This window comes from Macrobrachium rosenbergii, chromosome 5, assembly GCF_040412425.1.
Source record: "Macrobrachium rosenbergii isolate ZJJX-2024 chromosome 5, ASM4041242v1, whole genome shotgun sequence".
Classification (NCBI taxonomy): Eukaryota; Metazoa; Arthropoda; class Malacostraca; order Decapoda; family Palaemonidae; genus Macrobrachium; species Macrobrachium rosenbergii.
In genome coordinates, this window is record NC_089745.1 from 42,920,490 (window position 1) to 42,927,989 (window position 7,500).

The 7,500-nt window shown below is 37.2% G+C and overlaps 1 protein-coding gene across 2 annotated transcripts in view; it reads right to left on the reverse strand.

Annotated features, from left to right (window-relative positions):
* LOC136838729 (uncharacterized) overlaps positions 1 to 7,500 on the reverse strand; it is a 249,377-nt gene that overhangs the window by 87,054 nt on the left and 154,823 nt on the right. The window lies entirely within an intron of this gene.

Here is a 7,500-nt window from a genome sequence, read left to right on the forward strand (position 1 = left end):
TCTCTCTCTCTCTCTCTCTCTTAAATACTCAGAAGCCGTAGCCTAAGAAGCAGAATGTTAAGCACATAATATGGCTCAACTAATAGGGTTCACAGAGCGTAATATATGATGTAGGACTCCTTACTAAGTTGTAACTAAGGTCATTGAGCTGTTTCAAGATCACCATAGTACGTGCTCTTACACAATGCGAGAAGCCAGATATATAAGAATGAAGACTCGCTGACAAAAATGGGAACCGTGACTATGACTGCACTTCACTTTCTGGATAAAAAGGCTTACAAATCCTTGCAACCGCTTTCGTCGAATATAGTATCTAGACAAGGTAACGCTGTAATAGATGGAGCCTTTATAAAAAAAAAAAAGTATAAAATACGCTGCCGAAGTTTCTTCGGTGCAATCGAGTTTTCTGTACAGCGTATAGTCAAGGCCATCGAAAATAGATCTATCTTTCGGTGGTCTCCGTATAATACTGTATGAGCCGCGGCCCGTGAAACTTTCAGTCACGGCCCGATGGTGGCCTGTCTATAGCGTTGCCAGACGCACGATCATAGCTAACTTTAACCTTAAATAAAATAAAAACTACTGAGGCTAGAGGGCTGCCATTTGTTATGTTTAATGATTGGACAGTGGATGATCAACATACCAATTTGCAGCCCTCTAGCCTCAGTAGTTTTTAAGATCTGAGGGCGGGCAGAAAAAGTGCGGACGGACACACACCGCCATCTCAGTAGCTTTCTTTTACAAAAAACTAAAAAGGGGAACACGGGAGAATATTCAGACTAACATCATTCTTTACGGTAGCTTCAAGTCTCTTCTCGGCTTGTTTTTGTTCTTTTTAATTTTTTATTTAGTTTCTTATAAGCCTTTTCTTTATTATCTTTTATCTATGTCCCCGAGGGAGAGACTCAACCATTGTCAATCTTGTTCCATTTGAGATCTGTGCTACGGCGCTATTATAATTCATATTTCAATTAAACATCTTTGAGGAATAAGCAAAAACACATCACAAAGAATGGGAAAGTAGATATTTAGTACACCGAATAATGAAATAAAAGTCCAAGCCTACTAAGCCAGTCAGGTGAAAAAGCATCCTCAAGAAAATGTGTCATCGTTTCTCGACCAATCCGGTTTCATGGGCTCTATATAGAGAGTTGGAATTTGCAGGGCAACTATTTAGCTGAACTGTGAGGACAAACAAGCTCCTCCGAAATGCAAATGGAAGTTTGAGCGATGAGTCAACAATAATGTTAATGGGTGCGATGACGGGCAAAACTTCATTTGGTCTGTGAAAGCTTAAAGCTTTTTTTGAATCAGTGTTGTGATATTCATGTTTGTGAAGCATATGTGAAGGACATTATTATTATTATTATTATTATTATTATTATTATTATTATTATTATTATTATTTTGAATTCTGTTTTGAAATCAATAATAATAATAATAATAATAATAATAATAATAATAATAATAATAATAATAATAATAATAATAATATCTAAAATTACAATGCTACGGAAATAAGAGAAATTTTACTAGAGAAAAATAACCGGTAAAAATAATGAATTAAAAACACGAGATTTATTGCTTCATAAATTTAAAACATTCTCGTGACACTTGGTGTCGTATCACTGAATAATTAACGGCCCAATTATTAGTTCCTTGGCATCATGGAAAAAAAAAAGACTTTGTTGCACAGGTAGTCAATAATGATAATTAGTTTGTCACTTTAGTCCCTCGTTTTTTACTCACATATGAAAGGTGTTTTTTTCATAAAATAAAATATTGCTTGCTGACTCTCGTGTAAGATTTTTTAATTGAATTCTTTCGAGATGTGACATTAGAACTGAAATGTAACCACACACATGTTTCCTGTTGAAATATTTTCGTTATATCATGGCAATTTGCTTTAACGCTGCTGATATATCCAAACAATAATTATTGTTTTCTTAATTCTTTGATGGATAAGCTCTGTTACTATTAAAACCCCTAAATTTGTATCTCCTAAAAGAGGTTTCCATCATATAATTTACAAAATCCTATTGCTGTAAGAATCGTTAGGAATCATTAAGTTCCATCTTCTCTTTCTACCATCTCATGATTTAACTGTCTATAGACAAAACATACATTTATCTGAGACATATTTCATTATCCGTAGGTGGGAAAGCAGGACTTCCGGTTGTAAGTAAGATTTATGCAGACCAGTCGTGCCTTTGTTTCTAAAGAAGCACACACCAAATATTCGTATTCCGCCTTATAATATCAATGGTTAAGTTAAAAATTAAATCATTCTATTACCGTCGTTTCTGGTTTCCCTATCTAGAGGTTTGGAGTGACTACATGAAACTCATGCCACTTGTGAGCCAAAGAATGACAACAGTTCGTCTCCTCATTAAGAGAACAGTTCGTTCTCTCTTACACGATGGTTGTTGGAATTTACTGACGAACCGGTTTATATGAAAGGGGAGACACGACAGCAACAAATGCTATCAAGCATTAGTTTGAGATGGTAATCGAATTACAATGAAGATGGGATGGCAGAATTCTTTCTTCATTTGTACAGGATTCTTTCTCCATTTGTACATATGTCATAGGTTCATAAAATCCTATACCAAAAGTCAAGTTCACTAACAAGAAGTGAATAAAACGGTTGAAACATTAACTTCAGAGAGTTTGTTCGTATTTCCTTTACGTACCTCCACTCATTGACTGGGAATGTTGCCCAAATCTTTAAAGAAACAACGCACTGTGCTGTTATATCAACCTCAAGTCGATACTTATCCACAAGGCTTTCACTGTTGCGCCAACTATCTTAGTCATACAACTTTAGAGAAGACAAGAACCAAGCTAAGGTTCTTCACAAACTTAGTTTTGCTGGCTAGAGAGTTTATAGCTTTTTGTAAAACAAACACGCACAGCACACGCACATACACATACACACACACACACACACAAGAAACATAAAATCTTAAATTTCCTGTATGAAACAAAACTCAGAAGTTACGCTGATAAAGATACAAAGCGGGTCGAGGCAACCAACCGAAAAAAGGAGGAGAGAGAGAGAGAGAGAGAGAGAGAGAGAGAGAGAGAGAGAGAGAGAGAGAGAGAGAGAGAGATTACAGAATTTAGGCCGCAGGCTAAGCGCTGGGACCAATGAGGTTATTCAGCACTGAAAGGGAAATTAACAATCAGTAAGAAGGTTTGAAAGGTGTAACAGAAGGAAAACCTCGCAGTTGCACTAGAAAACAATTTTTAGAGAGGGTGGAAAGTCAGATGGAAGAAAGACAATATAAACGGAGGTACGGTAAAAGAAATGAGAGGTTGCAACTAGGAGCCGAAGGGACACTGCAAAGAATCTTAAGTAATGCCTACAGTGCACCATGTGATGTTCACTGGCAGCACTACCCCCTAAGAAAGAGAGAGAGAGAGAGAGAAGAGAGAGAGAGAGAGAGAGAGAGAGAGAGAGAGAGAGAGAATCGAAATTTGCATCACAACAAACAACACTTGTCTATCCCATGTTCAAATCAGTCTACCTTTACTCCGGTTACTATTTCATCCGTATGAGATTTATCATTTGATTAACCCTGTTATAAACATTTTGAAAACTGTAATTTAATTGACAAAATATAAAAAAAAAAAGCATAGATAAAAACAAATCCTTCGGGCCAGCCAAGCGCGAGCTGATAATAGGCTCAGTGGTCAGGTAAAACTATTTTAATGATAATATTTCTGCAGCCTCTCCTTGGAATCGTCGAAATAGCTCTTTACGCAACACAGAGGCAAAATCGATCAGATCTGACAATTAAATGGCAACGCAATGAAGTGCGACATTCACTGTGGCCTTTGGGAATGATTAATACTGCATGCTTAACGCAAAGTAAGCGAGCCACATCAGAAGCCACACGAAATTACTGTATTGTGAACGCTTGATGCAGATTTAATACCTTATGGCAATAGAAGTGCAGGGTGGAAGAAAATAACATTATGGAGATGGAAATGCAGGGTGGAAGAAAATAACCTTATGGAGATGGAAGTGCAGGGTAGAAGAAAATAACTTTATGGAGATGAAAGTGCAGGGTAGGAGAAAATAACCATATGGGGAAGGAAGTGTCGGGTAGAAGAAAATAACTTTATGGAGATGGAAGTGCAGGGTAGAAGAAAAAACTTTATGGAGATGAAAGTGCAGGGTAGAAGAAAATAACCTTATGGGGAAGGAAGTGCCGGGTAGAAGAAAATAACTTTATGGAGATGGAAGTGCAGGGTAGAAGAAAATAACTTATGGAAATGGAAGTGCAGAGTAGAAGAAAATAACTTTATGGAGCTGAAAGTGCAGGGTAGAAGAAAATAACCTTATGGAGAAGGAAGTGCCGGGTAGAAGAAAATAACTTTATGGAAATGGAAGTGCAGGGTAGAAGAAAATAACTTATGGCGTTGGAAGTGCAGGGTAGAAGAAAATAACTTATGGAGATGTAAGTGCAGGGTAGAAGAAAATAACTTTTGGAGATGGAAGTGCAGGGTAGAAGAAAATAACTTATGAAGATGGAAGTGCAGGGTAGAAGAAAATAACTTATGGAGATGGAAGTGCAGGGTAGAAGAAAAAAACTTTATGGAGATGAGAAAGTGCAGGGTAGAAGAAAATAACTTATGGAGATGGAAGTGCAGGGTAGAAGAAAGTAACTTTATGGAGATGGAAGTGCAGGGTAGAAGAAAATAACTTTATGGAGATGGAAGTACAGGGTAGAAGAAAATAACTTATGGAGATGGAAGTGCAGGGTAGAAGAAAATAACTTATGAAGATGGAAGTGCAGGGTAGAAGACAAAACTTTATGGAGATGAAAGTGCAGGGTGGAAGAAAATAACTTATGAAGATGGAAGTGCAGGGTAAAAGAAAATAACTTATGGAGATGGAAGTGCAGGGTAGAAGAAAATAACTTATGGAGATGGAAGTGCAGAGTAGAAGAAAATAACTTTATGGATATGGAAGTGCAGGGTAGAAGAAAATAACTTATGGAGATGGAAGTGCAGGGTAGAAGAAAATAACTTATGGAGATGGAAGTGCAGGGTAGAAGAAAATAACTTATGGAGATGGAAGTGTACTGTAGAAGAAAATAACTTATGGAGGTAGAAGTGCAGGGTAAAACAACATAACCTTATGGAGATGGATGTGCAGGCTAGAAGAAAATAACCTTATGGAGATGGAAGTGCAGGGTAGAAGAAAATAACTTATGGAGATAGAAGTGCAGGGTAGAAGAAAATAACCTTATGGAGATGGAAGTGCAGGGTAGAAGAAAATAACTTATGGAGATGGAAGTGCAGGGTAGAAGAAAATAACTTATGGAGATAGGAGTGCAGGGTAGAAGAAAATAACCTTATGGAGATGGAAGTGCAGAGCAGAAGAATATAACCTTATGGAAACGAAAGTGAAGTGTAGACGAAGACGAGGAAGACGAAGAAGGAGATGGAGAGATTGTGCGAAAGAAGACTTGAGAGATAAGGGGCTTGATGAAGCAGAAGCGCACCACAGAGGCCGATGGAAGCGGCTCATCCAAAACGGCGATCCCGTATAGAAACAAGCTAAGCTGAGAAGAAGAAGAAGAAGAAGAAGAAGAAGAAGAAGAAGAAGAAGAAGAAGAAGAAGAAAAGAAGAAGAAGAAGAAGAAGAAGAAGAAGAAGAAGAAGAAGAAGAAGAAGAAGAAGAAGAAGATGTATTTCTAAGGTGGGAAACTTGTGAAAGCCTGACTCAAAAGTATCGTGACAGAATTTTGACAGATATGAAAACAGTATAGAAGAAGTTATTGCATAATATTTTTCTAAGGCTCAGGGTGACGTGACAGAATTTTGAGTGATAAAAACAATATAGAAGTTATTTTGAAATATTTCTCTCAAGATAAACCTAGACACAAGACAGTTTGCTAAATGGCTCTCGGTAAGTATACAGAACTTAAAGTCTAACTATGAAGTATCGTCATGTAACTCGGGATTGATGAAAAATATCCGTCATCAGTTTTACCATTTAAAGGAAACTGATATGAATGGATTGATAAGTAAATTTAAAAAGACCGGCAAGTAATCTTCTTTGAAGCTGAAAACAGTAAAAATTAATGGTAAAGACAAGTGAGATGGACAGGAACATATACTGCATGAAAAAAGTATCAGAATGCAATACCACGAAATGAAAACAAAGACAATAAGTATTGAAAAGCATTACTATGAAATGAAATCACATAAGTCTACCTGTAACGCCCAATCACCGCTTAATGTTATTCTCCTTGCATTATAATGTATTTTTATCTATTTATTAACTTATTTTTTTCTTTTTAGCAAGTGAGATGTCTTCTTTCTGTATTTCCCGTTACCTTCTCTTACTTCTTACTAATGAACACCATATTCTTTGGAAACTTGAATTTCAAGTCAATGGTCCCTATGGGCTTGTTCCATTTGAATAGGGTTCATCTTCTGAATAATAATAATAATAATAATAATAATAATAATAATAATAATAATAATAATAATAATAATAATAATCGATGCGGAGTTTCACGATATATTTGTCTATTCTAGAACAAGACCCATCCCGCAAGAAGACTCCTAATGCGATGGAGTCCAGTGAAGGAAAATGTTTATGCCAAGCTTTATATAACAGGAGAGGGAGGAGAGTTTTGGACATATAACTCTAAATGTATCTCTCCTCTTCGTCATCGTCCATAACTCCACCATAAAGGGTATGTGACAGAGAGAAAGCAACGAATAACACAATACCACTGGCAATTCCCATCGTACTCGAGAGAGAAGAGGCGAATGTTTTCCCAAACAGCCACAAAAAAAGGGACATCCAAATATCCCCTTCTAAAGGGCTATGGGTTCGCAGAAGGGATATCATTTATGCGGGTGTTTACATAGGTGGCGTTAGAACGCAGAAGACGCGCCGGAAATTCTATATAAACAAAGAAAACAGGACCGTTTAAAGGCGGCTCACAGAAGAGCCTGAAGCCTCGCGGGGCCCAACAGCATAATTTCCACTCTTGCAGATGTCTGGGCATTGAATAGAATAGAATATAGAATTTTGGTCGAAGGCCAAGCGCTGGGACCTATGAGGTCATTCAGTGCTGAAAGGGAAATTGACAGTAAGAAGGTTTTAAAGGTGGAAGAGGAGGAAAACCTTGCAGTTGCACCATGAAACAATTGTTAGAGATGGTGGAAAGTAAGATAGGATATAGAGACTATGACCTGAGGTACAGTAAAAGGAATGAAAAGGGTTGCAGCTAGGAGCCGAAGGGAAGCTGCAAAGACCCTTAAGTAATGCCTACAGTGCACCACGAGAGATGCAGTAACGGCATTACTCCTATATGGGTGATGTGTGGCATTGTTCTGAATCTGTCTCCATTCCATCTACTGTTCTTCCTGGGTCTGATTCTGATGAGAACGCTGGCCACTATACATACATATATATATATATATATATATATATATATATATATATATATATATATATGTATATGTGTG